At 36.6% G+C, this 12313-nt stretch overlaps 1 non-coding gene across 1 annotated transcript; it reads right to left on the reverse strand.

The window, feature by feature from the left end:
* Positions 1-211: 211 nt before the first annotated feature.
* Positions 212-318, reverse strand: LOC128287403 (small nucleolar RNA R71). The gene has a single exon (XR_008278103.1). It is a non-coding gene; the product is annotated as a small nucleolar RNA R71 (small nucleolar RNA).
* Between the last annotated feature and the right edge of the window lie 11995 nt (positions 319-12313).

Here is a 12313-nt window from a genome sequence, read left to right on the forward strand (position 1 = left end):
CCAACGCTCACTTGGCAAACGTTTTGGAACTATGTGATGCATTTAAAATTAATGGTGTTTTTGATGACACCATTCACCTTCAGTTATTCCCTTTTTCATTGAGAAACAAATCTAAACAGTGTTTGAATTCGTTACCACGAGGGTCAATCACTACCTGGGAACAAATGATTGAATGGTTTTATTAAAATATTTTTCGCCGGCTAAAACAGCTAAATTACGTAATGATATTTCTTATTTTGTGCAGATGGATTTGAAAACACTCTACGATGCATGGGAGAGATACAAGGACCTCTTAAGAAAATGCCCTCACCATGGGTTACCACTCTGGCTACAGGTTCAAACGTTTCATAATGGCCTGAATCTTTCGACTCGAAAAATGTTTGACGTAGCCGCTGGTGGGACTATCAATAATAAAACACCTGAAGATGCTTATGAATTTATAGAAGAGATGTCACTGAATAATTATCAATGGCAAGTCATGAGAACAAAGCCAACAAAACCAGCCGGTGTTTATAACGTGGATTCGGTCACCATGCTCTCTAATCAGGTAGAACTTTTGAATAAGAAAATTGACGGTTTTCTTGGTTCTTCAAAGGTTCACCCAGTAATGCAGTGCAAAGTAAGTGGAGGTGGATCAAGCAATTCAGAATACCCACCCTATGCCCACAACATGGAGAACGAGTAGTTAAATTACATGGGTAATAATCCTCGATCTCAAAATAATCCTTATAGTACTACTTACAATGCAGGTTGGAGGAACTAGCCAAATTTCTCATGGGGAGGTAAGGGAATCAGAGACCACCACCTCCAGGCTTCCAACAACCACCCTACCAACAATAGAAAAAGCCGAACCTTGAGGAGATGCTAACAAAATTCATCTCAGTGTCAGAAACTCGTGTTTAGAATATCGAGACAGCACTTAAAAATCAACAAGCATCGATTCAAGGGCTCGAAATTCAGATAGGGCAGCTCGCCAAACTAATTTCTGAAAGACCACCAGGAAGTCTACCTAGTAACACTGAACCCAAACCAAAAGAGCACGTGAAACCAGCTACACTAAGGAGTGGGAAAGTGTTAGCTAAATCTGAAAATAAACCCCCACAAGAAGCTAACAGAAAGAAGGTCGAACTCGAAAACAATGACAATCTAATGCCAAAAGAATATAAACCAGTAATCCTATACCAAATAAAGTTGAATAAAGACCGTATGGATACACAATTCAGTAAATTTCTTGAACTTTTTAAACAACTGCATATTAACTTACCTTTTGTTGAAGCTATATCACAGATGCCTACATATGCAAAATTTTTAAAGGAGCTTCTAACAAACAAAAGGAAGTTTGAAGACTTATCTACAGTGGAACTTAATGAGGAGTGCTCAGCCATACTCCAAAATAAACTGCCAACCAAACTGAAAGATCGAGGAAGTTTTACTATTCCCTGCTTAATTAGTAGTTTGAATGTTGATAAAGCACTAGCTAATTTAGGCGCCAGCATTAATTTGATGCCATATAAAATGTTTAAACAACTTGGTCTTGGGGAACCTAAACCTACTAGGATGAGTATTCAATTAGTTGATAGATTTGTTAAATATCCTAGGGGAATTATAGAGGACGTACTTGTAAAAGTAGATAAATTTATATTCCTTGTTGATTTCGTTGTGCTTGACATGGATGAAGATGTCGAGGTGCCTTTAGTCTTAGGTTGGCCATTTTTAGCCACTGCTAGGGCTGTAATTGATGTGGGTGATGGTAAATTGGTACTTAGAGTAGGTGATGAAGAGATTATTTTTAAAATTTATGATACCATGAGATTTTCTAGGGAACAAGATGACTCATGTTATTTTATAGACTCTATTGATCATACTACTCAAGAGTCTTTTTAGGAAATAGTACACAAGGACACGATGGAACTGTGTCTCGCCCAAGAAGAGGGGGTGGATGATGATTCTAAGGTAGGAACCGAACTAAACTCTAATGAAACCTCCCTAAACCTAGCAGAATATGAGGGAATTAAGGTAAAAGATGAACTTAAGCAAAAACCCTCCATTAAAGAACCTCCCAAACTGGAACTTAAACAATTGCTGAATCACTTCGAATATGCACTCCTTGGAAATAATTCTACATTACCATTAATTATTGCATCTAACTTGCAACCCAAGGAGAAAGAGGAATTACTCCAAGTATTAAGAGAGCATAAAAGGGCCATAGCTTGGAAAATTTCTGACATTAAAGGGATCAACCCTTCTTTTTGCACCCACAAAATTTTAATGGAATATGAATATAAACCATACGTGCAAGCCCAAAAACGACCGAATCCCAACATGTAGGAAGTTGTTAAAGCTGAGGTAATTAAACTCCTAGATGCTGGAATTGTTTATCCTGTTTTTGATAGTTCTTGGGTGAGTCCAGTGCAGGTTGTTCCTAAGAAAGGAGGCATGACTGTTGTAGCCAATGAGAAGAATGAATTAATCCCAACAAGGACAGTCACATGTTGGAGAGTGTGCATTGATTATAAGAAGCTAAATGATGCCACGAGACAAGATCACTTCCCCCTTCCATTCATTGACCAAATATTGGAAAGATTGTCAGGGCACATGTACTACTGCTTTTTAGATGGACTCTCTGGCTATTTCCAAATCCCAATAGCTCCTGAGGATTAAGAAAAGACGACATTTACATGTCCATACGGTACGTTTGCTTATCATAGAATGCCTTTTGGATTATGTAATGCTCCTGCTACTTTTCAGCGCTGCATGATGGCCATTTTTTACGAACTCGTAGAAGACATCATGGAGGTATTTATGCATGATTTCTTGGTTTTCAGTAACTCTTTCCATCTCTGCCTCAAAATTTTAAAATGAGTGTTAATAAGATGTGAGGAAACAAACTTGTGCTTAACTGGGAAAAATGTCACTTTATGGTTCAAGAAGGTATTGTGTTAGGACATAAAATTTCTAGTAGAGGGATTAAGCTTGATAAATCTAAAATTGAAACCATTGAAAAACTACCTCCCCCTAATTCGGTTAAGGCCATTAGAAGCTTTTTAGGACATGCTGGGTTTTATAGAAGATTTATTAAAGACTTTTCTAAAATAGCTAAACCTTTGACTAAATTACTAGAAAAAGATGTGCCTTTTAATTTCAATCAGGAGTGTTTAGAAGTATTTAATACTTTAAAGGATAAACTGACTAAAGCTCCAATTATAATTGCACATGATTGGAATTTACCTTTTGAACTAATGTGCGATGCGAGTGATTTTGTAGTAGGTGCAATTTTGAAATAGCGAAGAGATAAACATTTTCAACTTATCTATTATGCTAGCAGAACTTTGATAGCCACACAAGAAAACTACACCACCACGGGGAAAGAGCTACTAGCTATGGTTTTTGCATTCGATAAATTTAGGCCATATTTAATATTGTCTAAAGTTTTCGTTTATACAGACCATTCCACTCTTTGCCACGTTTTGACTAAAACTAATGCAAAGCCTCGACTCATTCGATGGATTTTATTATTGCAGGAATTTGACTTAGAGATTAAAGATAAGAAAGGAGCTAACAATCTCGCAGCTGACCATCTCTCTAGGCTTGAAAAATCAAGTACCAAAGAGCTAAATGACATTGAATAAATGATTCATTCCCTAAAGAATAATTTTTTGCTATATCTGATTCTATGGTACCTTGGTTTGCAGATATTGCAAATTTTTTAGCCGCTAACATTATCCCAAAAGAGTTGACACATGAGCAAAAGAAATGATTCTTCACTGATGTGAAAAACTACTTCTTGGAAGACCCTTTTCTTTTCCGTAAATGTGCAGATCAAATCATTAGGAGATGCGTTACAAGGACAGAAGCATTGAAAATCTTGGAATATTGCCACTCAGGAACGACAGGAAGACATTACGGTGGAAATAAGACCCCACATAAAGTCCTCGAATCAGGTTTTTATTTGCCCACTCTATTCAAAGACGCCAACACATATGTTACTTCTTGTGACAAATGTCAAAGATAAGGTAATATATCCAAATGTAATGAAATGCCTCAGACATATATGTTCTCATGTGAAATATTTGACGTTTGGGGTATCGACTTCATGGGTCCATTCCCTAGTTCATTCGGGAATAAATACATCTTAGCAGCTGTTGATTATATGTCCAAATGGGTTGAAGCCCAAGCTTTACCTACTAATGATGCTAGAGTAGTAGTACGATTCCTTAAGAAACTTTTCTCTTGATTTGGTACACCTAGAGCAATTATCAATGATAGGGGTACTCATTTTTGTAACGCCTAATTTGACAAGACCCTTAAGAAATACGGAGTTCATCATAGAACAACTACCCCTTATCACCCTCAAACTAGTGGCCAAGTCGAAGTAGCGAACCAAGAGCCTAAACGTATCCTAGAAAAGACAATAGAATTAAATAGGAAGGATTGGGAGATGAAAGTAGATGATGCTTTGTGGGCTTATAGAACTGCTTTTAAGACTCCCATAGGAACATCACCTTACAGACTTATTTATGGGAAAAGTTGTCATCTACCGTTTGAGTTAGAACACAAGGCATTCTGGGCTATAAAATTTCTAAACCTTGACCCCAAACTTGCAGGTGAAAATAGGTTGATGCAGTTGAACGAGTTAGATGAGTGGCGAGCCAATGCATATGAAAATTTGCGCCTATACAAGGAAGCGACGAAGTGCCGCCACAGCGCCTGTTTAAAGCAACGAAGGCAATTTAAAGTTGGAGATCTTGTCCTGTTATATAACTCGAGGCTCAAATTGTTCCCTGGAAAACTTAAATCACGATGGTCAGGTCCTTTCGTAGTTCAAACTATGTTTCCATATGGCACAGTAGAGGTAAGTCAAACATCACAAGGCACTTTTAAGGTAAATGGACATCGTCTCAAAATTTATAACGGTAAGAATTTCAAAGACTATAAAGAGGAGCTACGGCTCCACGAAGTTACCTAAATATACCCACAAGGTAGAGTTGAGCTTAGACTATAGCCCGAGCACTAATGGTGTCAACTTCTTTAAATTTGAGTCTTTCACATTTAATTCACTAACTGAGTCACTAAACATAGGATTTCCAGAACCATACGGCCAAGTACACGGGCGTGCCGTAGGCCGTGCACATACCACGGGAGGCAACACGGCCATGCGACACGGTTGTGTGAAAATAGAGAAAAATTGTTTCCCCAACACGGGATCCGATAAGTTGCCACGGCCGTCTGACATGGCTGTGGGAAATCCTACCAAATTAACACGGGCGTGTGGCACGACCGTGCCCACCGACCGTGGTCAACCCTGTCAAAACAACACAGGCGTGCGCCTGCATACACGAGCGTGGGTGAGGCGAATAAAGATTGACACAGCCATGCAACATGACCGTGTACACCAATGTGGCCAATTTCGAAAACCATGAAATGCACGGGCTGAAATGAGGGCACAAGAGTGTGCCCCACGGCCGTGTGCCCCAATTTCTTTATAAACACCTATTATTTATTTTATTTTTATCTTTATTTTTTTAAACTACTTTTTTTCCTTTTAATACTATTTTACCTTGAGATTTTATAATTTTTATTCGGCTATTTCTTTATGAGTAATTATGCTTCTTTATATTTCCTAACAAGTTCCTAATTTTATCACAGTTATAAGGAGCTCCAAAGCTCACTATTACTTAGGAACTTGCAACTCCAGTGGAAAAGGTTCTCCACGACTGCCAAGTCCTACTTGACCACCACCACCAGAGTATCCTCCTCCACTCTCATCATTGTCTTGGCCGATTATTCTCCATAACTCCAATTCAAGGAGTTCATTCATCGTTCAGGAAGTTTCACCTCTCTCCCTATCTTATGATTATGTATCTATATTTTTTAATATATTCATCTTTGTACATTGAGGGCAATGTACATCTTAAGTGTGGGGGGTCTTTCATATCATCATTAGAAATCCCTGAATTTTGTCTTATTCTCACGTGAATCACTCATATCACTATTAGAATGAATTTTAATTAATTTATGATTTTTATTGATATGTCTAGAATTAAAACATAGGCATGCATTAATTGTTTAAACTTTAAGACATTAGGGAATCAAGCATGATAACTTGATTTTTGAAGAATTATAAACTTTTATGTTGTTTCCTTAAGTTTAGGTATTATCGTGAGTTGAAATTCACAAGTTTAAACATCAAAAAGCCATAATTTTTGTCAGATCTTGAGCCTTTAGAGCATATTTTATTTCTTTCATGCTCACATTTATTATGAGTGCGTCAGTATTGATTTGTTATTCTAGAACTTGCTTGATTATGCATGTCAAGACCACACCATTTGATTTGATATGTCAAGATGATAAAGGCACTTAGGTTTAACCCACTCACTCCACAAAAGCCTACCTTCATAATTGACCCTTAGTGAACCCCTTTGAGTCTAACAAGCCATTAATTGATTTACCCTCAATATTAACCCGTAACCCATTATTGTTGAAATCCCCTAAATTGATCCCTATTTTTTTCGAGATTTGATTTGAACTAATTGCTTAGCTATGTTTTGCTCTTCTATGTATTTGACTTGTTCTTAAAAAAAATAATAAAATAAAAAAAATACTTCAACACATATTAGTAGTAATTCGTCATTTTTGAGCTTGAGTGTTAATTCCATATTCTGAGATGAAGCTCACTTGTATTCAACTGATGACTGGTTATTTTTCTAGCTAGGTAATTTTTCAATTCAATCTCAATTCTAACCTTTTTCTTTCAGCTTGTGACCACACCCCTAACCAAAGCCACGTTACAACCCTCTAAAGACCTTTTTGATTGATGTATCATCTCAATATCTAGTGGTGGAGATTTAATTTTCATGCAAGCCTATGGTAATAACTTTTCATACTGACTAATGAGTATTTTATTTGATGTCCTTAAACACCTCGAGTGATCTAAGTGAATCTTTAGTGAGGATGTTAAACTCTGTGATATTTTGATCAAAGGTAATCACTTAGATAAGAGGAGACACCTATGTTTTCGTGATAAAATACTCAACTTGGAATGTTTGAAACTTTGATGTACTTTTAGTTGAATTTTCAATGTATGAATACTTATAGATTATTTTGAGATATTATTGATAGGGATTATAAATTGAGAAGAATTTATTTTGATTGTGAGTTGAGGATTTTGCTTGAGGACAAGCAAACGCTTAAGTGTGGAGGTATTTGATAAACCGTAATTTATACATGTTTGTATCCCATGCTTAGCACATTTATGGATGGTTTCTCCTTAGATTTGGTGAATTCGATGCTCCTAATTCTTTAATTTCATGTTTTATACTTAGATGAGCATAGGAGAGTAAAATGTAACACCCCGAATTTGGGCCTAGAAGAATTGGGCCTTGAGTCTGGGATTTGGATAGAAGAAAACCTGAATAATTAAGAAGTTTTAAATATTATCGTTTAAGAAAAAAATTGAATTAAATTACTACTAGAAAATTTTTACTATATTTATTATTACCGATATTTTAAATTTTACAAAATTTTAATTAGTATTATGAGATAAAATTATTATTATTAGAAAAATATTGCTGCATGTATGTTTGAAAATTTTTTATGAAAATTATTATTATCATTTCTTGTATTATTGATATTTGAAATTTTTATTATTAGATAATTTATAAAATTATTATTATTATAATTATTATTATTAGATAGGGAAAAATATAAAATATATATATATTTATAAAAGTATTGTTGTTTTGGTGTTTAAGACTCTAGAAAATTTTAATTTTATGCTACCTTAGGGAATCAGGCGAGAGGCCTTAATAATAATTTGTGCTGCGTTTTAGCATAACTGAGCACTTGGCCCGATATTTAAGCACGCTAGGAAGGCGTGGAGGTGCTTGGGTTCAAGGTGCGACATGCACAATTTGGGTTTTTTAATATGCGGATCGCGGCTAGAATAAGGGTTAAGAGGAGTTGCAGTATAAGTTAATCAAAAGAGCTTATAGCTCGATGGCGAGGGGTGTTAGGAGTTCCACAAGGGCACGGGTTCAAGTCTAGGCGCAGGTATGTCTTAATTTTATATTTTTAAAATGAGTGGGACTTCACAGTAACCTTTAAGATAAAATGTGGCGTATATTGTTGAAAGCAAAAGCGCGTCCCAAGGGCAAGACGTCTTTGGGCAACTGGAGGTCCTGTGTTCGAGCAAATACAGCGAAAGAGGTGCTTCTTTTTCTGTACAAGCGTGGGAAGGACCTACGGATTGAAACTTTACCAACAACGAGTCGGTGAAGGTGGATCTGCTAGCGATGGAGAGTTTGAATTAAATCCAAACTTTGAATTTGGCTAGGAATTAGGGAGCTAAGGAAGGAATTAAAATTGGAAAAGGACTTTATTTTATTCTAATCTTATCTTATTTCTTTTGCTCATGTTCTTTTCTATTTTTCCCAAAAGTTGAACAATTCTCTCCTTTTCTATTTTCTTTCCTTGAAGCCAAATTCTTTTTAAAACAACTTTTTCTTCTCAAATATTGGTTGCCTATTACTCCTTTGGTTGAAACCATATCTCCTTTCCTTTTAATCTTTCAAAAGACCGAACCTCTAATCTTACATCTCTTCCTCTACTGATTGTCTTTTTCGATGGTGAACTTATTGTCACCTATTTTTTTCTTTTAGATCGCAATAGCCATATTCTAGGATAGATCCAAAAGCCGAAAAGCCTCATATTTTAGTGATTCGGGAATTAATATCTAGTTCTATTCTCTACTCGCATTCTAAGATTGGATTCACTGTGGATCTGAGATTGGGAAAGTGTTTGAAACACTCTTGACAAGTACATCATTGGTGGTAAGTACTCGGAATCTTATTTCCATTCTTTATTTCAGGATTTAAAGAAAAGCCGAAAACCCCTATATGCAAAGGGTGCCTGTCGACTAAACTAAAAGGGTTTAGTGGCATTTTTTGATTTGTTTTGCTCTTGTGTGGATTAAAGGCTACTAATCGAGGGCTTGGATATTTGGAACGACTAGAATTAGATCTATTCCATTTTTCCGGAAAAGGTAAGAACTTTAGTGCCTAAGGTGTTAAGGGCCAAAAATGGTAAGGGTTTGATGTGTTAAGTTGTTATGGATTCATAGTTTAACGTGTTAGTAACTGATTGTAGGCAACTCGTGTGTGGAACTCGTCAATGTTTCGTCGAAAAACAGGTGTGTAAATGACACCCACTCATAGACTAGATCGGCAAAAGCCGAAAAGCCGAAATACCGGAAAGCCAGCATTTTGTGAACTTGCGAGCGTGCGAGCGCTCGTGAGATGGTTGTTTGTTAGTTTTGGTAAACTAAAGCGGTATGATTGCAGAGTGCGCAATTTCGTGCACTTCGGTATATTTAGGCTTAATGGCCCAAAAACGGGTTAATGGGCCAACGGGCCCAATTCAGTAAAGACGCTCGGTAAGTGGTTCTGTTGATACGTTAACAGTTGTAGGATGTATGTAAACCCTAAAATAGTGAATTTTACTAAAATACCCCTAAGTATGAAAATTACCATTTTACCCCTAGGTGCAAAATTACTGTTATACCCCTAGGGTTAATTTTGACTGAAATGCATGATATTCTGATTTTGTTTGTTGTATGCCATGACATGTATATCTGTTGCATGGGATCTGGGTTATGTTATGGAGGAAGAACCCGTTCTGGTGGTTGTGCCACATATTCTGATATAAGCAGCTTTGCTGCGGATTATAATTAGTGCCGCATGGCAACCTGCTAACAATAAATGTAGGGATGGCGTGGGTGATTTATTCCCCACAGGAAGTGTAGGGATGGACGGAGGCAAGTGTAGGGTTGGATGGGGTTATCATGCATTAATCATATGAGGTTGTTTTGTTATGGGCTAACTGTATTGAAATGGGCCCAACTATGTTAATATGGCCAAGGCCCAATATATCTCGACTTGTAATAGGGCTACAGCCCAGATTGATACTGATATGGGCTAGGCCCAATATACTCTGATACTGTAAGGGGCTATGGCCCAGATTAATATTGATATGGGCTAAGGCCCAGTTAACACTGATTTCTGAATAGGGCTTAGGCCCAGTAAAGCTTGAACTGATTTGGGCTCTGGTTGGGATACTTTGCACATTGAGTTTTCCAAACTCACACCCTTTCTCTTCCAACCTTGCAGGTGAGCCCTAGTTGGTGGACTTGGAGCTGGGCGAGATTCAGAGTGGCCACAAAGATTAAGTTTATATTTTCTTTAAAATAAGTTTCGCATTTATTATTTTGATTATTTTTATTCTGGGTTAAGTTGTAATAAGGTCGCTCTTTTTATTATTTTTAATATTTTGGGTTATTAAATTGGTTAGCTCTAGGGCGCGTTTTATAAAAGTTACTTATTTTCAAAATATCACGATTACCGAGCAAAGCTTTTGCAACGTAAATGTTTTCAAAGGAAATAAATATTTTAAATGGACTTAAACTTAATTTGTTGCTCGTGGACAAGTAATATGCTTTAAGTGTGGCAATGGATGTGTGCATGTTTAGGATTGGATCCATGAAGAGCTTGGTACTTAAGCAGTCCAATAGACTCACCTCCTATTTTCTGGCTTCCTACCTGGTGCACAGCTTCCATTCACTTTAATCTATAACGAAAATATTCTTCTCAAAGATTTTTAATTAAAACATGAGTTTTACAATAATGCTCCAATGAGTTTTACATCAAGAAGGGTTTTCAATGAAAACATGGTTTTCGAAAAACACTTCAATGTGACACGCCAAATTCGACCGTAATGTCTGGGCCGGGTTTGGGGTGTTACATAAAAAGAGCGAGAAAAGGGCCGAAAATGGAGAAAATGGACCCACATGTGAAATCAAAAAGGCCTGGGCTTCCTCACACGGGCGTGTCACACGGCCATGTCCCTTTGGTAGGATCGAAGCACGGCTTACACGGGTAGACTACACCCTCGTGCCTATTCAACAACCTTGATGACGGGCTAGAGTAATCGCACACGGGCGTGTCCCTACCGAGCCCAAGTATAACCCTATTCAGAAAAGGCCAATTTTGAGGGCTCTTAGGCATTCTAAAGCCTATTTAAACACCTGAAGAGGCACCTAGGAAGAAGGACGCAGAGTAGGAGGCAAGGAATTACTCAAGGGAAGCTGATTGGCCCATCTCAAAAGCTAGATTCATCATCAAGACTGAAGATCTCCCTTCAATTTCTATTCAGGGTTTTGGGTTTTCTTTATGTTTTGTATTCATTATTCTTTTGAGATGTTTTCTTCTATAATTATGAACTAAACCCCCTAAATACCTAAGGGGAATGAAACCTAAGACGGATCTTGTTATTATTATCTGAATTGTATGATAAATATTTGACTTGTTCTTAATTATGTGTTCTTAATTCTTGTTTTAATATTCCAGGATATTGATTCGAGTTAATGCTCTTATTCAGAGGAGGGATAGACCTTGTCTAAGAGTAAATTTATCATAATTAAGTGGAGCTGATTGCACGCCTAGAGATAGGGTGATAAGATTTTGCCGGATTAGGGTGAAACTTAATAAAGGGATCCATAGATCGAGTTAATGCAACACTAGGTGTTAATTAGAAAGAGATTTCAATTAATCAACCTAGGGTTAGACATTATTAGTCTCGAGAGAGATAATAATATAACTTAGGGATTTCTACGGATCAAGTCAAATGAATAAATCGTCTGATTCAGAGTCAGATAACAAGTGAAGTCTAGGTGGATTTTTCCTTGGGTATTGTCTTAATCAATCGAATTTTCCCAAAAGCTTTTCCTCAATTTCTCTCTGTGCACTCTTAGTTTAGTTAATTAGTTTAGATAAACAAATCCCTTAATTTTTAGGCTAGATAATAAAAAGAAAGTAATTACTAGTACTCTTGGTTCCTTTGGGTTCGACAATTCGGTCTTGCTAAAGCTATACTACTGATCGATAGGTATAGTTGTCTTTATCATGATAATAGTTAGTTTTAAGAATGATTAATTATATATATTTAAAACCAGTCGCGAATATCACGTGTCAATTTACTATGAGAATGAGTTATGATATGTATATGTGAGTTATGTTCAAATGAATTATAAGAGATATGTTGTTAAGTGAATGTATTTTGCCTTAAATTTTATGAATGAATTGATATTATTTGTTAAGTTTATTTGTATAGGGCTTACTAAGCTTTTGAAAGTTTACTCTGTGTGTGTTTGCACTGTTTTATAGATATCAAAGCTACTGGGAGCTCAGGGATCATCAAGGATCATCATCACACTATCGAACCTTATTTTGGTACCTTTTGACATTGTGAATATTAGAATATG

Source organism: Gossypium arboreum, chromosome 13 (assembly GCF_025698485.1).
Source record: "Gossypium arboreum isolate Shixiya-1 chromosome 13, ASM2569848v2, whole genome shotgun sequence".
Classification (NCBI taxonomy): Eukaryota; Viridiplantae; Streptophyta; class Magnoliopsida; order Malvales; family Malvaceae; genus Gossypium; species Gossypium arboreum.